This window comes from Danio aesculapii, chromosome 18 (assembly GCF_903798145.1).
Source record: "Danio aesculapii chromosome 18, fDanAes4.1, whole genome shotgun sequence".
Lineage (NCBI taxonomy): Eukaryota > Metazoa > Chordata > Actinopteri > Cypriniformes > Danionidae > Danio > Danio aesculapii.
The window spans coordinates 38345726-38357361 of NC_079452.1; the positions used below are offsets into that span (position 1 = coordinate 38345726).

An 11636-nucleotide genomic window follows, 5' to 3' on the forward strand; every position below is an offset into this window, starting at 1 on the left:
TGCAAACAAGACCAAAGTAGGCACTGTGGTCCTCAAAGTTAGTACCTTTTTATGTCTTTAATCTTCTTTTTACTCCTGATCAATGGGTTCTTGTAGAAAGTTCTGGGGTCGGTGACTGCGCCCAAAAGCATTACTCCTTGGTAGCTAGAAGTAATAATGGGCGCTTTATCTACACATTCAATCAGGTCCGCCTTCACTTACTGGGGCGGTACTATGAACATCTGCCACGGTGTCATAAAAGTCATGAATAAACATTTAGTTAACATCTTTTATTTAAGACATAGGCGTGATGATGTAGGGATACCTATTTTGATTAAAATAAAAAATACAGGGTCATACCGTAAATATATTCACAATGAAATATTTTAGAGTAATATTATATAATATTATAGAATTTTATATTTCATGGTAGTTTTAGGTTGACAAAATATAATGCTTAGCTGAAGACATTTCAAAACTGGTTGCCATACAAATGGACAATCAAATAAATTTGAATGTTTTTACGCAAATATGTACACGCTTTTCAACATTATTCTGCAGTCTGAATTGTTCATTATAGTTGTTTATTTGGTTTCCTATTAGGGATCAAAGCAGTCACATATTTAATTGAAAATTTGCTTATTTCATGATAGTGTTCTTTTTTTAAAGAATTAAGAATTGAGAAGAAATACGCTTACATCTACACATACATATTCATTTTGGAATTAAAAATGTAACGATACAAGACACGCTATTTATTTTAAGTGAAATATACTTGTAAGAAAATACAGTTACATTTATGAAATAACCCATATTCCATAACTTATTGCAATGCCTTTGAGGTAAAGAAAGAGAGAGTTTAAGATGGCCGTTATCCATAATTGGTTATTAGATTAAAGTTATTTTAAAAAGTCGAGTTTGGTTAAATAGTCTAGGCCTACTTAAATTGGATCTGTTAAAACATAAAGAAATTAAAGTTATGCAGTATACGTTCTGGTGACATATAGACATACACTTTAGCATCACTATAAAATAGATAATCTACAAGTACCAACATTCACCAATTTGATACAAACTGTACCAAAACTGTTTCATATTTTTGTTGCTGAGTAGCAATAAGTATTTTTGTTTTATTTCTATGTTATGTGATACTAAATCTATTTTCAGACCTATCATTTTAGTGATATACTTATAATAAAGTTGAAAAAACAAGCTAATAAATTTAGTTAGACATCATGTGCTTGACATTTTAGTAAATAGTTAAAGCTACTGATTGTGCTAATTGAATATTTAGCATTTTGAAAGGTAAATATGTGTCAGGGTATGTAAAGTTGTCGCCTCTGGCTTGTTTGGTTGTGATTGGTGGAATGTTTCCACAAACTGAAATATTAAAGTGTTTTTATTCACTATTCTGCAACTTTGATGCAATCTACACTGTAAAAGAAATATACAAAAGTACATATCATGCTATTTTTTAAAAGCACACAGACATCTCGGCAAAAAACTGCACTTCCTGGGACAAACACTATTACAAATTATTCTGTCTGAGCTGTTAATGTACTGTAGGTTTTAAGTTTATTTTTATTAAGTCTATTACAAACTTCTTCTTAAGAATTAATGAATAATTGTTTTATTCCGATATTGTCAGAACATCCAAGTGATTGTGAAGCAAACACATTTAAGTAATTTAGGGTTTCTCACTTTTTAAAGTCAATAAAATTAAAATGTAACATTTAACCTAATAATTAAATAATATACATGAAACTTAATTGTACATGAGAATGTACTCAGAATGTACATAAATTTATCCTATAAAGTTTTTCACGAGAACCCTGCCACTGTGATAGTGATTACAGCTTACATAAAAAAAGACATTCAGCTTCAATTCAAACTACAGAAATTCACTCATCTGATATCGTCAACTATTTAATTTGTAACTGGCATGGTATTTATTTACATTAGTTCTGTTTTCAAGTAAACATTTATCATAGTACTCGGGGTTAAAATCGTGCTTGATGAAATTACCAAAATATGACCATAAACAACTTACACAATGAAATGACTTCTATGAACATGTTTAAATTATATTGTCACATTTTTAGATTCGTTTTTGAAAAAGTTATAAGATCACAGAGGTAAAGTACTCGAATAATGTTAGCTGATTGGTGTACTGAAGTATTTATTAAGTATCTACTTGAGTACAATTAACAATTAACCTCACTTAACTATATATTACATTTATAAAAACAGAAAAGTTTTGTTATTTGTCCTATGCTTGTTCATTGTCATATGCTTACAAGATTATTACAGTATGTGTTCTAAGTACTCCTTTTGATTGATTGAAAATTTAACATATGCCTACGTTATTTTTTGTGTACAGAAACAAGTATAAAGACAGAGAATAAATTTGATTGAGTTGAATTAACTGAAATTAATTGCTGCAAAAAATCCTAAATTGTCAACGAGCATGTCAAATGTCAAATCTTTATAAAAGACAGTATTCTTATAATTACACAAATTTAACTGCTTACTGCTGTGAAAAATTTATAAAATGAAAACACAAAAAAATAAAAAGTATACTTGCAGCTAGACAAAAGGCCTGTATACTTTAAAGGAGTTAACAATTTGCTATCTTGAAATGCCATATTTTGAAATTCTAAATTTTGTATATTTTAATTGTAACTAAATTGTACCTCATAATCTCTAGGCTATTTAATGTACTTTTATGTGCTATATTGGATCAGCAACAAGTATACTTTGACCATAAGTTCATTACATGTTTAATTAATGTTTGAAGCCTGGGTTATTTTTATTGCAAATAAATATGAACATTTTCAAAACCCACAAGTAATCGAACATTGCACTTATTCTGAGAAAAAATGCTCAGCGATTACTTCAGCTGTTTCCAAAATGGCTACTACAAATTGCATGCCATGTTTTCAATAACAAACTATCCCTAGTGACTATTCTTATAAGATAACAGGATGTACAAATAAACATGTTATAGTTAGTGACTTGTGCGCTCAATGTTTACTACGGTCACACTTGAAAATATACTTTTACAATATACTCTATGCTTAAAAGAATACAGTAAACATGGACATATTGACTTTTTTGCTTTTGATTCCACAAAAGGCTTGCCTCTTTCAACATCTGCACAAGTTAATTAAAAGGTTTTACAACTTTAAGCATGATGAATAATTTATATTTAGTGCCTGTAGTTTGATAGTTTAATACAATTAATCACAGACGGTTCTAAAGCATGATAAAGCATTGTATGTCGTCCATTCATGCTGTGTGGTGAGAGATTTTAAAAGTTTAAACAACAATCTCAAAATTCATTATTGCTGTTACTTTTACTATTACACAAGTACTAATTAAATCTAGCACAATTTTTTTACTCAAATATGTATTGTCCAAACGATTATAACCCTATATGTGTACAATTTTCACCACCCTGTTTAATCTTTCACTTGTATAGTATTTTTGAGTACTTTTTAAATCTCTGAACACCAACATGACATATGAGACTAGTTGTTTTCTGTTATATACTCATCTTTTACACTTGAAATGTGTGTCACATCACTGTACATAGTACAAATAGTCAGTTATTTGTAAGCTGTACGCTTACGTCCTGACCAACACATTAAAATATTACAGATTTTCAGCAATACAAAAGGTTTGTCCCAGGAAGCGGTTGCAAGTGCATTTTTTGCCGACATGTCTGTGTGCTTTTACAAAACAGCATGATATGTACTTTTGTATATTTCTTTTACAGTGTAGATTGCATCAAAGTTGCAGAATAGTGAATAAAAACACTTTAATATTTCAGTTTGTGGAAACATTCCACCAATCACAACCAAACAAGCCAGAGGCGACAACTTTACATACCCTGACACATATTTACCTTTCAAAATGCTAAATATTCAATTAGCACAATCAGTAGCTTTAACTATTTACTAAAATGTCAAGCACATGATGTCTAACTAAATTTATTAGCTTGTTTTTTCAACTTTATTATAAGTATATCACTAAAATGATAGGTCTGAAAATAGATTTAGTATCACATAACATAGAAATAAAACAAAAATACTTATTGCTACTCAGCAACAAAAATATGAAACAGTTTTGGTACAGTTTGTATCAAATTGGTGAATGTTGGTACTTGTAGATTATCTATTTTATAGTGATGCTAAAGTGTATGTCTATATGTCACAGAACGTATACTGCATAACTTTAATTTCTTTATGTTTTAACAGATCCAATTTAAGTAGGCCTAGACTTTTTAACCAAACTCGACTTTTTAAAATAACTTTAATCTAATAACCAATTATGGATAACGGCCATCTTAAACTCTCTCTTTCTTTACCTCAAAGGCATTGCAATAAGTTATGGAATATGGGTCATTTCATAAATGTAACTGTATTTTCTTACAAGTATATTTCACTTAAAATAAATAGCGTGTCTTGTATCGTTACATTTTTAATTCCAAAATGAATATGTATGTGTAGATGTAAGCGTATTTCTTCTCAATTCTTAATTCTTTAAAAAAAGAACACTATCATGAAATAAGCAAATTTTCAATTAAATATGTGACTGCTTTGATCCCTAATAGGAAACCAAATAAACAACTATAATGAACAATTCAGACTGCAGAATAATGTTGAAAAGCGTGTACATATTTGCGTAAAAACATTCAAATTTATTTTATTGTCCATTAGTATGGCAACCAGTTTTGAAATGTCTTCAAGTAAGCATTATATTTTGTCAACCTAAAACCTCCATGAAATATAAAAATTCTATAATATTAGTTCTCTAAAATATTTCATTGTGAATATATTTACGGTATGATCCTGTATTTTTTATTTTGTTTAATCAAAATAGGTATCCCTACATCATCACGCCTATGTCTTAAATAAAAGATGTTAACTAAATGTTTATTCATGACTTTTATGACACCGTGGCAGATGTTCATAGTACCGCCCCAGTAAGTGAAGGCGGACCTGATTGAATGTGTAGATAAAGCGCCCATTATTACTTCTAGCTACCAAGGAGTAATGCTTTTGGGCGCAGTCACCGACCCCAGAACTTTCTACAAGAACCCATTGATCAGGAGTAAAAAGAAGATTAAAGACATAAAAAGGTACTAACTTTGAGGACCACAGTGCCTACTTTGGTCTTGTTTGCACTGAGCTATTAGGACTGAACTATTGCTGCTTAAGGACACCAGCAGCATCCTTAAGGTACTACTGCATATGTTCTACACAGATTATGGTACAAACTTTGTATTGTGATTAAATAAAAAAGTTTTCTAAAAAATTATTTTCTGATTTCTTGTGACAGCCCCTTGCAAAAATGGCGGATTGCTATTGTTCTCAAAATGCTGACTCTGATGCGCATGAAAGGCCTGAGTGCAAGTGCGACCCTGCTTTTGATTGTCAAATGAGGTCTATTGTGGACGACATGTTTAAACAGCATTATAGGGACCGTATGGTCTTTCTTCTGGAGAGGATCATCAATGATGCGTTTGATTCTAATCATGATTGTACAGGAGATGGCAAACGTGTGAAAAATCTCAAGAGAGAAATGGACGTTGTGAGAGGTGCCTTAAACTCATGGGGCGATACGATAAATCAATTGACTCACCTGTGTGTTCGTAGCAATGATGCTGTCTGTGCAACCATTACAAAAATTCTTGAGGTGCTGACTGGATGGAATGATGAGATGGGAGTAACGCAGGTTCTATGCATGTCTACATATATAACAGATATTTGTGTGTCACTGCTTTCACAAAACAAAATAGCAAATATAGCTGAGATTGTGGAAGTTTTGACCAACCACATTCTTGGACACGACAGAATGCTTTTAGTAGAATTTCTTTGCTGGTTAGATATTCAGTAATGTCGTTACAGTGTTCTGGTGTACCCTGTTTTTCTTCAATGTATGACTGTATAAACATATATTTTTTTCTTAGTTGATTTGTCTTTATTATTCCTATGCAATCCATGTTTGTTCATTATGCACTACTCTATTTCAGTGTATATTTGCTTGAAATAAAAAGTTTATCAGCTTAAGTTAAACTTATGATTTTGTGTTAAACAAGTAAAATGTTTTAATGTAACCAAGTAGATTTTAAATTCTACAAGCATTTATAAAGAAAAAATAACCTGCTTGGCATTTCATTACCCCACCTAGTCATAGGTGGTTTTCATACACAGGATCAGGTTTACATACAAACGTTATAACTTAAAGTAAACTTGCAAGAGTGGCCATGTGTTAATTGGTGCATTCAAAGTCTAGCGGTATAAATGACCTATTGCTTGTTCTGAAAAGTGTCTATGCCTTTCCTGTAAAAAAGTTAGAAAATGAGCTAGACGCAAAACATGATGGCATGTAACAAATCATAGAAACATTGTAGAAATTGATTTAAGACCTGTAATTATGCCAAATGTATATTTAAATATTAGAAAATTAAAATGTTGCATAGTGTGTCAAAGAGTGGTTACTTGTTTAAAGCATAAAGGTATAAACTGTAGATCATTTATTAAAGTTGGTTGACGTTTAAGACACCCATAATAACATACAGTTCTAATGTGTAATGGTTTTGTAGTCAGTTTAGAAAGACAAACTAAAAACTGTCACCCAATTTAGTTTTAAATCTAGAAGTACTGACGTACAATTTTATAATTTCTCATTCATTTGAAAAACTGTATGAACAAAAGGCATACATTATATTGTTGGTTGTCTCTGGTTTAAAACCAAAACATTTACAACTCAAACTTTCATGACAGTTGAAAAGAATACATTTCTAATACACCGTACCTTAGACACTGTCGCAAAAATATATTAATGCAGATTTAGTGGCAAGTATTCAATTTAGTTTTGTAGATTTATAGTTCTAGACAACAAAATATAATTGGCAGTAGAAATGGTTATTGTGTCTTTTACTGTATGCATCATAACAGATGCTTTGAGAGTTTAACACATATGCAAAAAGTTTGCAAAGACATTTTGTGTTAAAAAGTGCAGCAGAAAACGGATGCTTGAATTAGGTCAAATAATTTGGTCAGACGACACTGGTCATAAAACATAATTAAATGTTTCAAAAGCATTCTGCATTAGAAGATTGATAAAATAAACGTATTCATTCATTAAAGTTTACTGCAAAGTATTCTTAAAATAAAATGTATTTACTCTTTGATATTAATGTGCTTTGTTGACAGTATAGCGTGTAGCATTCAACTACGATACAAATAACTGTGGCTAAGTGTTGTTATTAATGTTACTTGGGACACATTAGAGGTTAAAAATATTCCCATATCATAAAACCACGAAATTCTAACCATTAGACCATATTGGTGTAAGCAATCTTTTTCATATTATCACTTTTTCCCCCCAAATGAAACTATTCTTGTTTTAATCTTTTTCTTAGTGATTTTCTCTCTTAAATTTTACAAAGGCTTGTGTGTCAGTATGAATCTAATGTTTGAGATGTATCTTTATGTTTGACGAAGCCCCTGCAATGTTGTTCTTAAAAACTCCAGAAGAAACGTTAAGTAACTTTTGAGAACTGACAGTTTTAAAAACATGTATGCTTTGTAACTTACAAACTCTGACAGTGGCTCAAAATTACAGATTTTTAGCAGGTGCATAAAAAGCTTACATTTTGTATTGAAAAAGTGCAACAGAGTGCAAAATCAAAAGCTTGAATTAGCTCAATGTTTCTGGCTTGTAAAAACAAAACTCTAGTCATGCGTTAAGTTAAATGAATAGTATTTTAAACATCACTTTTCCGTGTGATAACGTTTATATTCAGAGTGAAAAAAACATTGTTCGATTTTAGATTGTTCAGTTGAAAATGTGTATGTCAATGAAAAACCTTCAATTTAAAGAAACATATACACTCACTACAAAATGTGTGTAGTATCAATAATCTTAATTCATCTAAATCTAATGGTAAAAGAAAAGCATCATTTGCTCTGTCTACTTTCAAGAACTACCTTTAAACTTGAATAATTTTGACAAATTTGTAGGCTTACTTGATTTAACACTGTTATGTGAACATATAAATGGTGGCTACAGTAGATAAACAAATACATTTTACTGTAGACCATTAAGTAAAGGTAACTAAGGGATGGAGCTGTACTGTTTTTAGATAAACTGAAAATCATTTTTGTTCATATTTTTGTTTTATATTCGGAATAATCTCTATATTTCTCTTTATATTATCAAGAATTTTTAAAGAATTCCAATCAGTTTGAATCTAAAATTCCGTAACTAAGTTGCTTGGCTTCAATTGTGAGCAGTACAATACCTTTTATTTACCTTTTCAAACTGAAATAACAATACTGTCTAAAGACTGATAAGACCTTTTAGTAAATCTTTTATTTTAAATCATTTATTTTCAAATCTACACCAGTGATGACCAGTGTGCAAAACATTACGTTTTTAGATTGATTATACAACAATGTGTGCCATAAAATACAGAACATGCATGTAAATATATTGGAAATGTGTTAGTCAAAAGAAAAAAAATCAGCTTAAAATGTTTTTCATAATAAAACTTTTCATTAATCACAAAGACAACTGGAATTTACATCAGTGTTTTTCAACCAGCAGTTTATAACATTACATTTTTAGATAAATAGTTTTACAAGGTCTTTTTGTCGTCAATACATATTAAGATTTGTTATTTGCTGGATTAATATTGTAAATATATTTTAATTAGATAGTTTCGATAAAAGATACATTAAAACGATATGACTGATAGTCTTTTGTCTGTCTTAAAATATGTATTAGTTTAATGTAGTAATAATGTGAAAACAACATAACCTATTAATGAGCAATAATAAAGGCTGATTCATTAAATACTGTGTCGTGAATTCAAGCAGACACAACCAGACCCAGGCATACACACACACACACACACACACACACATGCACACAGTTGGCTGCACTGTAAACCCTAATGCTGTAACTAATTAATTGAACTGAGTTGTATTAACTTAAATCATTAAAATTCGTTAATCTTAATTAACCTAGATGAGTATTTAGAACTTTTTCTTATTTTTGAGTTTGTAAAAATTAAATCTTTCAAGTAAGGTGAACGATTTTGCTGTGTTTAATTTATACAAAATGTCTCTTTAAAGTTTCATTAACTCAAAATCTTTCAGCCCAGTGATTTTGCGTGTGACGTCATCCAGGTTCACGTACGTTCTCGTGCTTCATTCGTTTTTTCAAGATGGCGGATCGGCCTCGCTTCACACTACAGTAAGTAAACTATTTACAAATCCAAGAAATATTAAATTTATGTTTTAATCAATATAATCACAGTAACAGTTCAATGTAATGTAGAGTTTGTCTGAATGCGTTTACATGTCGTGCATTACATAAAACGTGTTTAGCCCCACTTGTTGCTAACTAACGTTAACATTACTGTTTAAAAAAAATTTGAATCAGTGCAACGTTAGCGTTAGTTGTAATGTGTTAACTATGAATTTTAACAGTGTTATAAGGACAAAAACATTTGAAATCGGCAGATTCAATGTTTAACATATTTTTAAATCTTGGCGCGAGCATGCGTTTAGGTTGTCATGGTGACGCGCGCTCACACAACCGCACGTCATGGCACTGCGCTGAACTCTGTCCGGACTGTAAATGTGGTATTATCTTCGCGATCTGTAGGCACTACGGAAACGAAAGGTGCATAATCATAACTCAAATAATCTCCGCCTAAATACTGAATGGTATTTTCTGATGACGGGCAAAAACTACCTCAAAACGTAGCTGTCTGTCACACACAGCTTGTTGCATGCTGATCCATACACGAGAGCCTAACGGAGAACATTTAAGCTGTGCTCCTCACCTGAGCAGGTACAGAGCAAAGCTTCATCTCACACTAGCACATTGAGGTAAAGTTGGTTTTATATTCATACATTCGTCCAGTAACAACTTGTGACTCTCTCCATATGTCGTTTACCATGGTACTTTGTGTATTCGGTCTGAAATCATATACAAGTATGACATGAAAACAACATTAACGTTACACTTAATGCACAATTTTTTTGACTGAACAATGTTGTACTTTGAAAGTCATTGGCTGCTAATATGATTTTACTATTTAGAATATGCAAAAACTACTTTTCTGAAATTATATTATATTATTAAGGAGAAAGTCTGAATGTGTAAATATAAAACTAACTTTACCTCAATCACCAGTACTGATCAGCACTGATTATTTCCCTGCGATCGAGAAGACATCTCTGCATATCAATGATTACCTGATCAATGCGATCAGTTAAATGATTTTAAATGTCATTTTAGTCAAACATATGTTAAAGGTATGGTAAACGTTTTTTTTTCCAATCTATTTTTTAAAAATATTTACTCTGGAGAGAATATATATAGCCTAAAAACAAAATATGCCTATCTATAACACCGTAATACAAAGTAATTAAAATTATTAAATAAAATATTAAATAAAATAATAACAAAACAAATATTCTAATCATCCAGACGTGGTAAACAAGAAATAGTTTTTCTGATGTGCAAATTTTGCAGCTTAAAATATATTTATATCTTAAATATATATATTTTTTAGGCTATATATTTTTACATCATTAGACAATAAGGTAAGTTTTGTTATTTCTAGCTTTTAAAAACAGGCCTTAAATTTATTTGTCGTCCTATTCAGTTTTCAAAATTTCAATACTGTTTAAGTCAAATCCGTGTTCATCGAATCAAAGCAACTAACATGATGATCAGCTCTATTGCTAACCGTTTTGGGGGTTGACGTTAGACATCATGCAATTGTACTACTTCCACTCTCAGCTGAATGACACTGTGACTTTGTGTACATACAGAATTGAAGGTCGGTTGTTGCTGACTACAGAAAGATTCTTATATGGAGGCATGTAAAAGGTGGGTAAAATATTCATTTTGTACTACTATGCCTGGCATATCCAGTTAAAATAAATATTACAGTGTATTTGCAATGATTTTTTGCAGCAAGGAAAGTGAAACTTCAGCTAGACCTTGAGTTCAGTTTACAATATGAAGATCCTGATATCAACATCTGATCTGATCAACACCTGATTTTCATCTGAGGTAAAAAAATAAATAAGTAAATGAAACATAATAATAATATTAATATATTTTTTCTAGCATTATATATTTTGTAGTGTGGGTTTGTTTTATGAAATTTTCTCTTGTTTTTTTTAGCTGCAGAGTACCAACATGTTACAAATGAGAATTTTCCCCACAAATTCTTTGGACAACCGCACCACCACCAATTTCATTTGATGACAATTTTAAGGCAAACAGCATCCAAAACTGACAAGACAGCAGATACCCTGGCTAATCTTTTGAAGGTTTATGATGAGCAGGTATGTTTAGGGTCATGTATTAAAGTATTAATTAAAATATGAATATATATTTTATTTAGATTTTTTTTTTCTTAATTTTAGTCTTTGCAGGAACTGCATGATGTCAGTTCATGATGGACTACTGTTATCAGAGGTCTTTTGGTCTTGCTGCGTGAGCGTGACTGGGGATTCTTTAGGACCATCCTGGTAAGACTTCATTCATTCATTCTTTTCACAATTAGGCATGTTCTATTGAAAAGATGAAAGTTGAGGAGCAACTTTTACTTAACATAT

At 30.9% G+C, this 11636-nt stretch overlaps 1 protein-coding gene and 1 long non-coding RNA gene across 4 annotated transcripts in view; both read left to right on the top strand.

Annotated features, from left to right (window-relative positions):
• Positions 1-11636, top strand: part of tmtc2b (transmembrane O-mannosyltransferase targeting cadherins 2b) — a 217941-nt gene that overhangs the window by 24709 nt on the left and 181596 nt on the right. The window lies entirely within an intron of this gene.
• On the top strand, positions 8984-11543 carry LOC130245259 (uncharacterized). Of its 3 annotated transcripts, XR_008839320.1 has the most exons (6): positions 9639-9681; positions 9783-9852; positions 10842-10899; positions 10987-11085; positions 11200-11363; positions 11454-11543. It is a non-coding gene; the product is annotated as an uncharacterized LOC130245259 (long non-coding RNA). The 3 variants fall into 3 exon arrangements; XR_008839321.1 differs by lacking the exons at positions 9639-9681; positions 9783-9852 and adding an exon at positions 8984-9249 and having other exon boundaries at positions 11445-11543; XR_008839319.1 differs by lacking the exons at positions 9639-9681; positions 9783-9852 and adding an exon at positions 8988-9249.